We start from the raw sequence: 13642 nt of genomic DNA, 5'->3' as shown, positions 1-13642 counted from the left end.
AGCTGTATTTAAATAAATGTTTATGTGGCTTCTAAAATGTTGTTTCTAAAGTACTTAGATTGTAGTTAGCTAAATGTTTCATACTTGTACATATCGCCTATTCTACACTAACACATTGTCATAATTGAAAGTAGGTATAGTACGGCTCTTCTGAGGTGAACTTTTCGCTTCAAACGGTAATCTTTCAAACAAAGGCCATTGTCTCTATTATCGCAAAAGCGCTTGCTCCCGACTTGGCACGTGCCAGTACAACATTCATATTGAAAAACAACCGGTATCGTCATAGTATTAAGGTTCAAATTTAATGTCACTGATATTCTAGATATTACGTTTTGGTAGTGTAGGACGATAAACCGCCCCGAAGCGATACGGCGCTCATATTATTTTGATACTTAGTGTGGTGTTAAAAATGAAACGCGGTTATTTATTATATTGTTTTATTTAAATTATTAGCTTGCGGTGGTAAATGTAATAATTTACAAAGGTGCAGCTGCAAGCATTGTTATTTTTTCTTATCTTTAAAATAACGATACTGTGAAATTAGCACCTCTGATGTGATGCCGACGCATAGTAACAATAAAAACACTGATAAGGCAAACGCGGAGCTTTGAAGCGTACAGCTTTTCTAACAAAACGTCACGTGTCAAACGGGTCAGAAGAAAGGTCGGTTATAATATAAGAAAGAAATTGATTATATCTGATTTTTTATGACACGATTTAATCTAGTAGTACGTATAACTGTTTATATACTTACACGGAAAATTTTTGATTATACCTATGTTAAACTTATTAATCTTAAATTTACATTTATTTTGTTATATAACAAATATACAACGCTTTATCATAAATAACCGTGTTTCATTTTTAACACCACACTAAGTATCAAAATAATATGAGTGCCGTATCGCTTCGGGGCGGTCTATCGTCCTACACTACCAAAACGTAATATATAGAATATCAGTGACATTAAATTTGAACCTTAATACTATGACGATACCGGTTGTTTTTCAATATGAATGTTGTACTGGCACGTGCCAAGTCGGGAGCAAGCGCTTTTGCGATAATAGAGACAATGGCCTTTGTTTGAAAGATTACGGTTTGAAGCGAAAAGTTCACCTCACAAGAGCCGTACTATAGGTACTTATTTTCTGGATTTATCATTTATTTTATTAGTGAGAACATTATAATAATAATAAATAATAATTCAGCCTATATACTAGGGTGGTCCACGTTTGTATGGGAAAAATTGAAACTCTACTTAGGGTTCGGGCCACCCCCTAATTTTGTTATAGGTATCGACAATACTATGTGTGCAAATTTTCAGAAACATATAGCTATGAAAACAGGGTGCTCATCGCATATGAAGTATCGCAACAATTGTCGAAAATTTAAAACCATTCGACAACTAGTAAAATGTTAACAAAAACAGTATTATCCTTTTTTTGTATAGTACTTTTTAATAAAAATCACTACAAAGTAAGCATTATACAAATATATAGTTCTAAGGTTACTTATAATTATTTTTAATTGCATTAATTAGTGACATTTTGTTTGGTTCCGTCGGTATACTCTTCCGGTTGTGTTCCACTATTTGTAAAATAATTTGTTTTTCCTCTTCATCGTTGGTAAGAAGTCTATTGAATTCTTCAAATAATTTCACACCCCTTTCAGCAGTATCATTTACGACCCGCAAGCCGTGTACTCTCTTTTTGCCTTCCACGTAGTCGCAATTATCGTGCCAAGTTTCTATAGGCAATTGCAGAAAGGATTCCTTAATGTCGAGCATGCACAGTGTAAGGTTCTTTTTGATGCAAAAGCTGCAAGGGTGGCTTCACTACTTAAAATAGAGGCGTTCCCTTTCACCATTCGAGGACCAGCTTCAATTTTCATCCCTTCCACTAATGCTTCTTTCTCGACAGACGGCACTTTGTCGGAAAATAAAGCAAGGCCTACTAGTTCGTCGGACAAGTACCACAAATGCCTTTCCAAGACCGTTCTTGCAGCTCTAGCAATATCTAAATCGACAGATTCATAGGCTAAGATGTTTTTCCACAACTGTAGATCATTGCCTGCTGCTTCGGATGCTGAAGGAGCTTCAACCCATGCTGCAGCATAAATCAGCGCACCGAATTTGGTAAACCGTAAAACGGCCTTTTCTTCTCTTTTAGTCAGCTTAAGCACTTTCTGGTCTCTGAACAAATAAATCTTGTAGGTATAAAGCAACTTCGCCATCCAACGTGCATGATGTATCGGCCCAGGGGATCGCCAATGTATTTCATCGGGTACTTTATTAAGGACGACCATGGTGAGTTCAATAAGCTCGAAGTAATCGTCTCTAACAGGTCTTTCGGCGGCTAACGATTTCACTAGAACATTATTGGTATTTTGAGCAAATTTTTCTAGATCAGGTTCTGCATCAAGCCCTTTGTAACCAGTTCGGTAATAAACAAGTTTTCTCGGTCCGTTTGTGATTGAGATGATCTAGACTTGTTTTTATTCAAAAGGAGCCATTTCTTATGAATTAATTCCAATTTTTCAACGCAGTGTTTTCGATTTTTAGTCGGAATTGCAGCCCGTGCCCAGACCTCCATCAATTCTTGCAAAACTAAATGAACTGATCGTCTTACGTTTTTTTCATCTTTTAAGTACTTGTGAAAACGTTGGAGTACTTGTCGTAGGGTCGGAAGCTGAATCAGCTTAGTGATGGGTTCCAATTCTCGAAAACCAATTAAAAAAATGTCGTTACTATGTCGGGAAGAAGAAGCCATTTTCAAACAATTTCTGTACTCTAGAACTCTGTTTCACTACACATTTACAGTATAGAAGTAATATGAACACCTGTAAAAGCACTTTAGGTAAGTTTTATACGTTAAGAATGACCTCTAACACGTTTCCCGTAACTGTAACAATTGAACTCGCAAGAGGGTATTTCAACAAAAAAATTGAAAACTGACACTTCGTGAGCACCCTCTTAGAGTAGACTTAGGAAGCTGATTTTTCGCATCAGTAATACTATAGCCATATGTAATAAAATGAAGGCATGGCCCATTAAAAAATATCAAAATGAATTTTTTGGACCACCCTACTATATACGTCCCACAGCTGGGTACAGGCCTCCTCTCATGCGCGAGGGGGTTTCGGCTATAGTCCCCACGCTAACCCAATGCGGATTGGGGACTTCACATACACCTTTTAAATTTCTTCGCAGATGTATGCAGGTTTCCTTACGATGTTTTCCTTCACCAAAAAGCTAATGGTAAATATCAAATGATATTTCGTACATAAGTTCCGAAAAACTCATTGGTACGAGCCAGGATTTTAACCCGCGACCTCCGGATTGAAAGTCGGACGTCATATCCACTCGGTCACCAGTGTCACCACCGCTTCAGAACATTTTGTCCCCAAATTTATGTCACTCTGTATTAATTTCAATTTTCAATGAATTGAAATCTAGGTAAACTGCCATGTTGTATTTTAGCGATATAAAGTAGGTACCTACTGTATACATATTATGTACTTACATCGAACTTTTCTGTTTTTTCATAATCATATGGCACTTTCATTTTCACAGTCAATTTGGTTTGAAGTATTTTTATTTTAAAAAACCTTTTAGGATTTATTTTATTTATTTACAGGTTTTTAAGTTTGTAAGTTCATTCATTAAAAATTAAATAAAAATTAAGTGTGGTCCATCTAAAGTTAACTTTGCACCAATTTTACTTGAATGAAACAAAGTGAAGTAGTGTCATTATACCATAGTTTCATATAAATTTGACATTACTAATGACATTGCCACACTTCGTCATTGCAAATGGCATGCAAAGTTAGCGTGGTCCGTCTCTAAAACTATAAACTGACATCAATTACACCGCACCGTAACCGTATCCCAATTAGATCGTTCCTAATGTTCGCGAACACGCGAGCATTCCGGGTGACTAACTGTACTTGTTAGTTAGGGTTCCGTAAAAACAGAATTAATATCTACCTAGTAAAAAACCGTTTGAGAATCGACTTTGACGTGATCATATTTCCATGGTAATTTGAGGTTTGTAAGGACACTTTCACACGCTACAATGAACTCGACTTTTAACCGATTTCAAAAAAAGCAGGAAATCCGCCTGTTTTTAGGGTTCCGTAGCCAAATGGCAAAAAACGGAACCCTTATAGATTCGTCATGTCTGTCTGTCTGTCTGTCTGTCTGTCCGTCTGTCTGTCCGTCCGTATGTCACAGCCACTTTTCTCCGAAACTATAAGAACTATACTGTTGAAACTTGGTAAGTAGATGTATTCTGTGAACCGCATTAAGATTTTCACACAAAAATAGAAAAAAAACAATAAATTTTTGGGGTTCCCCATCCTTCGAACTGAAACTCAAAAATTTTTTTTTTCATCAAACCCATACGTGTGGGGTATCTATGGATAGGTCTTCAAAAATGATATTGAGGTTTCTAATATCATTTTTTTCTAAACTGAATAGTTTGCGCGAGACACTTCCAAAGTGGTAAAATGTGTGTCCCCCCCCCTGTAACTTCTAAAATAAGAGAATGATAAAACTAAAAAAATATATGATGTACATTACCATGTAAACTTCCACCGAAAATTGGTTTGAACGAGATCTAGTGAGTAGTTTTTTTTTAATACCTCATAAATCGCCTAAATACGGAACCCTTCATGGGCGAGTCCGACTCGCACTTGGCCGCTTTTTTGTTTCACATCAGAATGGTGAAACTTTTTAGGCCTGTCAGGGGACGGCTGCGTCTTTCAAGGTTTTCAAAAAAGATAAAATTAAAATATTAAGTACCTTTATATGCGAGCGAAACTGATATGTAAAAAGTCGGTGCCAAGTTAAATCTTAAAAGCGTCAACACACTGCCGAACCAAACGCTAACCCTGGTGCGGTTTGATAACAAAACAAATTAAGCTGCAAATTAGTTGCTTGGAGGTGTTATTGAGTATTGTATGTAACTATTTGGCTTGGCACCGACTTCTCATCTCAATTGCATTGAAAATAGTTAATCTAATACAAGACGGAGCCACACTCAATAAAATATTGTTCGCGCTCGCCTATCTTAATGCTAGGAATGCTACGATTGTATGCATTGTTCTTTTTGCATAAACCCCGTCCGTGCTTCTCTCACGGGTGCAAAGAAATAAGATGTAATTGCTAAATATGGATGCGGCAGTTTATACATCATCATCATCATTTACTTGGTCAAGCAAATCTTGTCAGTAGAAAAAGGCGGCAAATTTAAAAAATCGCGAGTTAGCAACACTACGTATATATTGTTCTAAAATTGCGTGTCATTTATATCTTATCTGTGGAACTGTTTTGTTTACATTTCATCAGTGCTGCTTTTTGTTCATTTCCTAGGGATACCATACTTTAGTTTGCTTTACATTGCTACTGACGTATCCAGTTTAGGTGTATAATTGTAAAGGCTAACCCGTGCGAAGCCGGGGTGGGTCGCTAGTGTACTGATAACTCTGATAAGTACAAAGGTAATAACGCCACGAGATTAATTCAAGTTTGACAAGCGACAAACCTCTAATCTCAAAGTCAATCTGCGATTTAAATCAATGCTCACTTGCTCAGCATTCCGATACAAATCTAAGTGTCGATCTGCTTATACGGTGAACGCAGTGATGTTAATTAGTTATGATAACTTAAGCTTCTTATATATCAGTAAAAAATATATGTGACGGTCCACGTAAAGGTACCTTAGCCCGTACCATGAGTCACTGACAGTGTCAAAACTGACATATACGCTATCGAGAACGTAATTTACTTTATATACATCTCGCTAACTAATATGCGAGTAAGAGCGAGATGCATAGAAAGTAAATTACGTTCTCGATGGCGTTTATGTCAGTGCCAAACTGGTGGTAGCTACACTGGTGAACCATACCTACTTGTAGTATTTTAGTGGTTTTACGGTACATAATTATAGAAGTCACCATCATTGGCCTTAGCGTCTATTGCAGACGATTTATGGTGTAAAACCGGAGAAATATCCTATCACACCGCCTGGGACGGAATTAAGGAAATGCAGAGATGCCCAGCACCTGCATTACCCTCTCGGCTTCACTGTCTTATCCCACAGGAAAGGCGAGCCAATACGTGTGGAGGCAGGTCGGCTGCAGGAATCTTCCGCTTATTTCAGGTTGGACCCTACTCGCGCCTTACGGAAACTCCATTCCGGGTTTTATTTTGGAGTATCCTTCTCCTAGATGGATTACAAACCAATGCTAAGAGGACCATCTCCCCTGTAACGAAATACCTTGCTTCGTTTGTGGACTTAGTCGCCTCGTACGACACCCTTATCCTATGTGAGGGTTGGCGCTATTCTAAAGCCGGCCACCACACGGCAAAGTCACCATACCACCTTCATAATTAATAATAGTTTTACCACATGCATGGCAACGAGGCCTGAATACTTGCACTAGTGCATGCACTCACGACCTTGCATTGTTCCAGTGACAGCTGATGTATCGGTGATAGCTTCTGGGCCAAATACTTTTGTACAGCACATATGGTGCTACTTTACCGCCCTAGTGCGGTAATTACCACAATACGTGCCTATGTCAGAAATTGTAAGGGCCATATGTACTGTAAAACGTTAGGTATACAATACACGTGCGAAAAGGTAATTCGCTTCCTTCGGTCGTGTTTGAATTAATTAATCGCGACTCGTTGCGAATTTAATAATTTTCGCACTTGTACTCTTAGTATTCACCCACTCATATTATGCGGGCGCACTGTCAATTTGAAAAAGCGCTGGTGGCCTAGCGCACAGGGCGGACACGCCATACATCAAAAATGATTTGCGTTTATAAGTGTGCGCGGCACGTCTGTACACGCGTCATTGAGTTTCTGACGGAATCCTGACGGAATCTCAGTAGAGCGACTTACGCACACATTCATGTCGCGGCTTGTCGCGGGCGAGGTAATCCGAATCGGGCGGGGCGGTGCGTGTCCGTTCTGTATGATAATACTATTACTTATTCTGTGCCTAGCGGTAAGAGCGTGCGACTTGCAATCCGGCAGTCGCGGGTTCAAATCCCGGCTTCAATCCTTGTTTACCTATATTGTTGAGATTTCTATGCAAGAAATAATATTTAATTTTATGTTATGTTATCTTATACCATTAAAACACAAAACCGCCGTTTTTATTTCAACTTTATCCCCATTACGAGCCGTCCCGCGTCGGACATAATTTAACATGAACTCCCCAAATAGATTAAAATTGTTTTGATGCATTATGACGTCCCTTATGGGTCGTTGATGAAATTTACTTTCATGTGTTACGGGATGTTATGGTTGATGTTTTTAAAAATGTCAGCTTAGGGCTCTTCGCGTAGCATGGTAGATAACAACTTTTAATAAAATAGCCTAAGGTCAGATGGGGTAAATATCAGACACGGGTAAAAATAAGACAGTTTTTAACACTCAAAAAAAATATTTTACTTCATTCCTATTCCATTTAAAAAGAAGCCTTGTGTGGAGACTTTTTTTTATGGAATAGGAATGAAATATGATTAGTTTTTGAGTACTTATTAAAAATTTCGTCTTATTTTTACCCCACGACCCTATATAGTTCATATTTATTATCGATTTAGACGCTTTTTTTGGAGATTTGATATGTAAATTTTAACAAAAAGGAAAAAAATCGTTTGTATATTCAATTGAAAATAAGGATCTTATTGAGCTCAGCAGCATTAAAAATACTTCAAATGTTTTGCCTCTAATTTCAAAAAAACCTTGGCACTGATGGACGTCCGAGATTAAAAACCAATAAAAACCGTGTACCTATCAAAAATCCCTAAAAATATCCGATATCCATAATTCCTGTCATTAATTACCGCCAAAGTCAGGTCTGTCATTACTGGAATGGCCACCAATAGCCAGCCCTAAGCGGTGCGGTCTTTAATCTAAATCTAACACATATATCCGGTGTCAATGCTTTGACCACAGATCTAGAATGACGGTTAAATACGCTTAATTTTTTTAAGTGTGCAAAGGGGAAGCGATCACGTATTATGAACATTTCATGAGTGCGAAAGAGCAGACTAGAAATGAAAAAAACGTGACCACTTTTGAGCGTCTTAGCAAAATGTAAGGTTAGGTATTCAGCAGATATGGTGGGTGAATATATCTTGGAGTATACATATACCTACTGTCCACACACACATACTGATATGTGTGTAGGTATGTGTCTGTGACACTGTGTTTTGTTTGTGTTGTTAAATAGAATCGTTCGCAGAGGTTCCTGCGTAATCGCAACGAGTTGCGAATTACTTTTTCGCTTCTGTATTGTACAACGTTTTACAGTAGGTACCTACATATATGGCTCTTAAAATTTTCGATATAGGCAGGTATTGTACTAGTACTGCACTAGGGCGGTAAAGTAGCACCATTATGTACTGTAAAGGATTATTCACTACATCTGTAGATCTGTGGCTTGGACTCATGACTGGTGGGTACTCGACAAAGTTTTCGGTGAAAATATTGGGGCTATTTATTTATGCTGAAGTCTAAACGATACGAGGTAGCGAAATAAAAATTTGGAGTATATTTCCAGCAGCATATTTTATAGAGGTTATCATTACCAACTTAAAATAAGTTGGTTCCCTCCTCCTAAGTAGACATCGGAATTTTGGGTGCAAAATTTAATTCGAGTCAGGGAGTGTATGCTTATGGCCGTATGCTTGTTTGCCGCCAACATGGTATAAAAAGAAACCTATCACACTCATATTTTAATGTGTTTCATTATGTAGCAGTCACATAAACTACTTTTAACTTTCATAGTCTCTGAAATCTTATTACTTGGCCCATAAGGGCCTAGGGGAAGGGTTCAGCAATCTCGCAAGTGTGAGCTGCATTCGATCACGGGGTTATGTTTCACAAATATTGGGATCAAGCTGTAGGGGGTGACAGCTTCGCGAGTTACTTGTGATTTTCCTATGTAAGGATAATAATATGATGGACGTATCTGTCTATTTTAATAGTGACACTTTTTTGTCGCGTAAATAAAGAATAAAGACATCCATAATACACCTGATGGTACGAAATTGATACTTACTCTGAAATAAAACTAGGTATATTAGTATTAATCTACATATATATGTATAACAATTAGATAACTTTTAGATTTTTTCTTTATGTGAGTTAGGATAGGATAAATTAAAGGGACCCCTAATGGTTAAAACATATCAAATTGTTTAAAATAATATTTTCCATAATGTCAACATCCAGAGCGGAAAATAGGGACTACATTTTCATAGAAAAGTAGCCGTTTAGCTCTCTCTTAATCGCACTGTACAAGTCTAGTCCATTTGCTTAAGATTATCCTATAATATTAATTTAAAGATACACAAAGTTTCGGAAGGAGACACCCAGTAGTTGCGAACGCCCGATTAAAATATGAAAGGGTCCTCACGTCCGCAGATTTGCATAATTGTACACGTGCACATATAAATTTTATGTACGTGCCCTGTTTACTGAGTTAATAAAACAATAACAATGGGCTAATAATATGGAAGTGTCTTGGAACGTACGTTTTTGCTAATGGGGACCTTTTAGGGATGTGGTGGAAATGGAAAAGTGGTAAATTGGTGTCACTTCAACGACTGCTTAGAGTTAAGTAAGGTCTATAATATGATACAAATATTGTATACCCGGAAAGGGTAGCCATTGTGACTAAATATGTATCATTTTAACATCTTGTTTGAAAAGGTAAACAATAAACAATAGTTATTTGTACAACAAGAGATCAAAGTTTGATATTTCTTCGAGTGCTTATTTTGAGTCCCGTCCCGTGCAAGCGAAAGATTCTATACTAATTTAGAATCTTGAGCGTAGTAAGGGACCCAAAAGCGCACGAGATGTAAATAACTTTGATCTCGTGTAGTTCACAAAACTTTTCACCTCAGCAGTGAGAACATATTAGAGAACCCGAAAAATCCTTCTTCATCACTTACCTCTATTCACTCATGTTTTCTTAAGATATACCAACAATTAAGTTTTCACCTCAGCAGCTCGAACAAGGGTACTTTGCTACTTAAAAACAGTGAGCAAAATCGCATTTTGCTCATTTTGTCTCACTCAGTGTCTTGTTCGAGCTGCTAAGGTGAAAATTCTTATTCTTAGTTGTTGCGTATCGCATTTTCACGGATGATTTTTAAAAGCGTTTACAGTACATCTGGTGCTACATTATTGGTTGCCCGAATTGCGCTGCAAAAGAGAACTAGTTGAAATCTAAACTATAACGTATCTAGAATGGATCTAGTACGTGTCGTCTCTTGTGAATATCTTGAAGTTCGAATACGGCAGTTAGTTCCCTGTTGAAACTAAAGTACATTCAGTGATAAAAAAAAACTTATATCAAAAATGAAATTGTTCACAACAACCTATTAGTGATCCAAGATAACGGACAATAGGTAAAGACAATTCTTGCAGCAATCGAGTTTACAGCAATGCTGTTGCAAATGGAATGTTAACTGTTAACCTGTTAACCTGTTAACCTGTTATCATCTAGTAATTATGAATATATTTTATAAAACGTAACTTTAATGTAACACGTAAGTAACACAAGCGCTGGTGGCCTAGCGGTAAGAGCGTGCGACTTGCAATCCGGAGGTCGCGGGTCCGAACCCCGTGGCTTGTACCAATGAGTTTTTTGGAACTTATGTACGAAATATCATTTGATATTTACCAGACGCTTTTCGGTGAAGGAAAACATCGTGAGGAAACCGGACTAATCCCAAAACGGGCCTAGTTTACCCTCTGGGTTGGAAGGTCAGATGGCAGTCGCTTTCGTAAAAACTAGTGCCCACGCCAATTACTGGGATTAGTTGCCAAGCGGACCCCAGGCTCCCATGAGCCGTGGCAAAAATGCCGGGACAACGCGAGGAAGATGATGAATGTAACTCGTGTACAATTTTATAACGTACCTATGTACTTAGTGCATTTTAGTCCGAACTCTAGCTGTAAACAAGCCATTTTTGGCTTAGCAGTTAAGAAGTCATGAAACTCTGCGATTCATTTAATTGTTTAGAACTTTAATAAATGAAAAAAAAAACCCATTGTAGAGTTAAGTAATGAAGCCAGGTAATTTAAGAAAACAAATGCCACCTCAACTTTAATCTGACAGGCAATTTGTCACAACTGCGTCACTCATATTAACACACATAAAGATGAAACATATAATTTGTCAAGAAGTCAAAAAGTCCCGCGACACAGAAAGGGTTTCTTGATGGTAACGTGCCAAATTTAAAGCTCCTTTGGTGAGAATAGTGCGTCATTTTACGTCATGTATGACGTTTTTACACGGAGTATCAAAAACAAAGCGTTGGATGTGTTAATAACTTCCGATTTCATTTTTTTGTTTGAATTAACACATAGGTATCTATTTTTAAGCGCTGGCACAGGGCGGACACGCTATACATCAAAAATCATTTGCGTTTATATGTGTGCGCGGCACGTCTGTACACGCGTCATTGTGTATGTGTGGGTAAGTCGCTTTATTGAGAGCACGCCAGAAGTCCGCCAAATTCATGTCGCGGGCGGCCAGTCGCGGGGCGAGGTAATGCGAGTCGGGGCGGGGCGGGGCGTGGCCGTTCTGTATGATAATACTTATTCTGTGGCGTTGGTGGCCTAACGGTAAGAGCGTGCGACTTTCAATCGGGAGGTCGCGGGTTCAAACCCCGGCTCGCACCAATGAGTTTTTCGGAACTAATGTACGAAATATCATTTGATATTTGCCAGTCGCTTTTCGGTGAAGGAAAACATCGCGAGGAAACCGGACTAAGGGCTGATTTAGATGGCGCGCGAACTAGCATGCGATTTCAGTTACATTGCGGACTGTTGGTTACGTCCAATTCAACCGACCGATCAAAACACACAATGTAATGAAACTCGCATGAGAGTTCTCGCATCGTCTAAATAAGCCCTAATTCCAACAAGGCCTAGTTTCCCCTTTGGGTTCATGACTGGGTTATAGACGGGTCTATCGCGAAATTTATTTTATGACCTTTATTTACCGACGTTTCGACACAGGTTTCACTGGTCGTGGTCGTGATCGTGGCTAACTTCACGATAGACCAGTCTATAAATGTGAGTTAATATACGCGAAATTTTTAAATATGATGATGAAGAGATTTTTATTTCGGCATTTTCTACAAAAGAGATTTGTATTGCAAAGCGCTAATAAAGTAAGACTTGTTAAAAATCCCTACTGCCCTAATTGCAAAAAGTTTTAAATCCTAAATTAACAAAAAGGCTTCGATATCTTCTAACTTTTTAATTCTGCTCCTTCAACTCTACCCTAAAGTTTGCATTGCGCTTAGCTCTCAAATAGTGATGTTCCGCGGTCATATAAAATTATTTTTTTTTAAATTCCGCGGCGTTTAAAATTCCGGAAATATTCAAATTCATGGAAATATAAATAAAATATAAAATATTTGGGCACATTACTAAGTTTAAACAAGATGGAAAGACGTAGTGCTAAAATGTATGATTGAGTGCAAAGTATCTTAAAGCGACGTCGAGGATAGCGCGAAGTGGAAGCGAAAGACACGGAAAGCTGACCCCATCACCTTGTGAGATATACAGCTTGGAAGAGAGAATCTTACACAAATTGGGCCCCAAAATAAGTAAAGCTAGTATTATGGGAATTACTTAGATGACGATATACTTACCTACATATAGACACAGGGCGGACACGCCATATATCAAAAGTCTGTACACGCGTCATTGTGTATGTGTGGGTAAATCGCTTTACTGAGAGGACGCCAGAAGTCCGCCAGATTCATGTCGCGGCCAGTCGCGGGGCGAGGTAATGCGAGTCGGGGCGGGGCGGTGCGTGGCCGTTCTGTATGATAATACTATTACTTATTCTGTGATATAGATACAGTATACATACATATTCATAATAACTCGGGAACAAAATATTCGTGATACCCTGCCCGGGTTTCGAACCCGAAACCTCTTGCTTTGTAGGCGCGGTTTCACTACTACATATTTACATACACACAGGGTTACAAGTAAATACAAAAACCGGCCAAGTGCGAGTCGGACTCGCTTTTCAAGGGTACATTCAGTCTAGGGATTGCTCCCGGTACTGAGTTTGTATGGCGAGAACCGGGAATTCCCTAATTCAGTCCAATTCACGCTTGAATGCACATTTCTAATAGGTTTTCCTGTCATCTATAGGCACTTAAATAACATTTTCAAAATTTCAGACCAGACCCAGTAGTTTCGGAGATAAAGACGGGGAGGGGGGGGATATGGTCGGACAGACAGACGGGCAAACGCACGAGTGATCCTATAAGGGTTCCGTTTTTTCCTTAATTTGAAAGCGCAGAAAAACGGTAATAATTGTATCGTCAAAAACGTTTCGTAGATCGTAGCTATGGATAGCGAGCCAAATGTCTATTTCACTAGGTACACTAGGATTTTCCTTATTACCACAGAACATATTAAAGAGGTTAGAATGGCTATCGCGCGCAGTTAGTATCGGAACTGGTGTCGCCGCTCGTTCCTCTCCACATTTACTAACACTCGCACAACGGTAGTAAAAACTTGTGTGCGTGGTGAATGGATAGGCCTCCTTTAGACAGATTTGATGTCTGGCTTCTTAATCTG

The 13642-nt window shown here is 38.6% G+C and overlaps 2 long non-coding RNA genes across 2 annotated transcripts in view; one reads left to right on the top strand and one right to left on the bottom strand.

Moving 5' to 3' along the window:
* The window catches only part of LOC134658889 (uncharacterized), a 582766-nt gene that overhangs the window by 260911 nt on the left and 308213 nt on the right, over positions 1-13642 (bottom strand). The window contains exon 2 of the long non-coding RNA XR_010097766.1: positions 4372-4653. This is a non-coding gene — a long non-coding RNA (uncharacterized LOC134658889). The remainder of the gene's footprint in view (positions 1-4371; positions 4654-13642) is intronic.
* The window catches only part of LOC134658875 (uncharacterized), a 397606-nt gene that overhangs the window by 259499 nt on the left and 124465 nt on the right, over positions 1-13642 (top strand). The window lies entirely within an intron of this gene.

The sequence above is a fragment of the Cydia amplana genome, chromosome 23 (genome assembly GCF_948474715.1).
Source record: "Cydia amplana chromosome 23, ilCydAmpl1.1, whole genome shotgun sequence".
In the NCBI taxonomy this organism is placed as follows: Eukaryota; Metazoa; Arthropoda; class Insecta; order Lepidoptera; family Tortricidae; genus Cydia; species Cydia amplana.
This window is presented reverse-complemented; position numbering and strand designations above follow the sequence as displayed.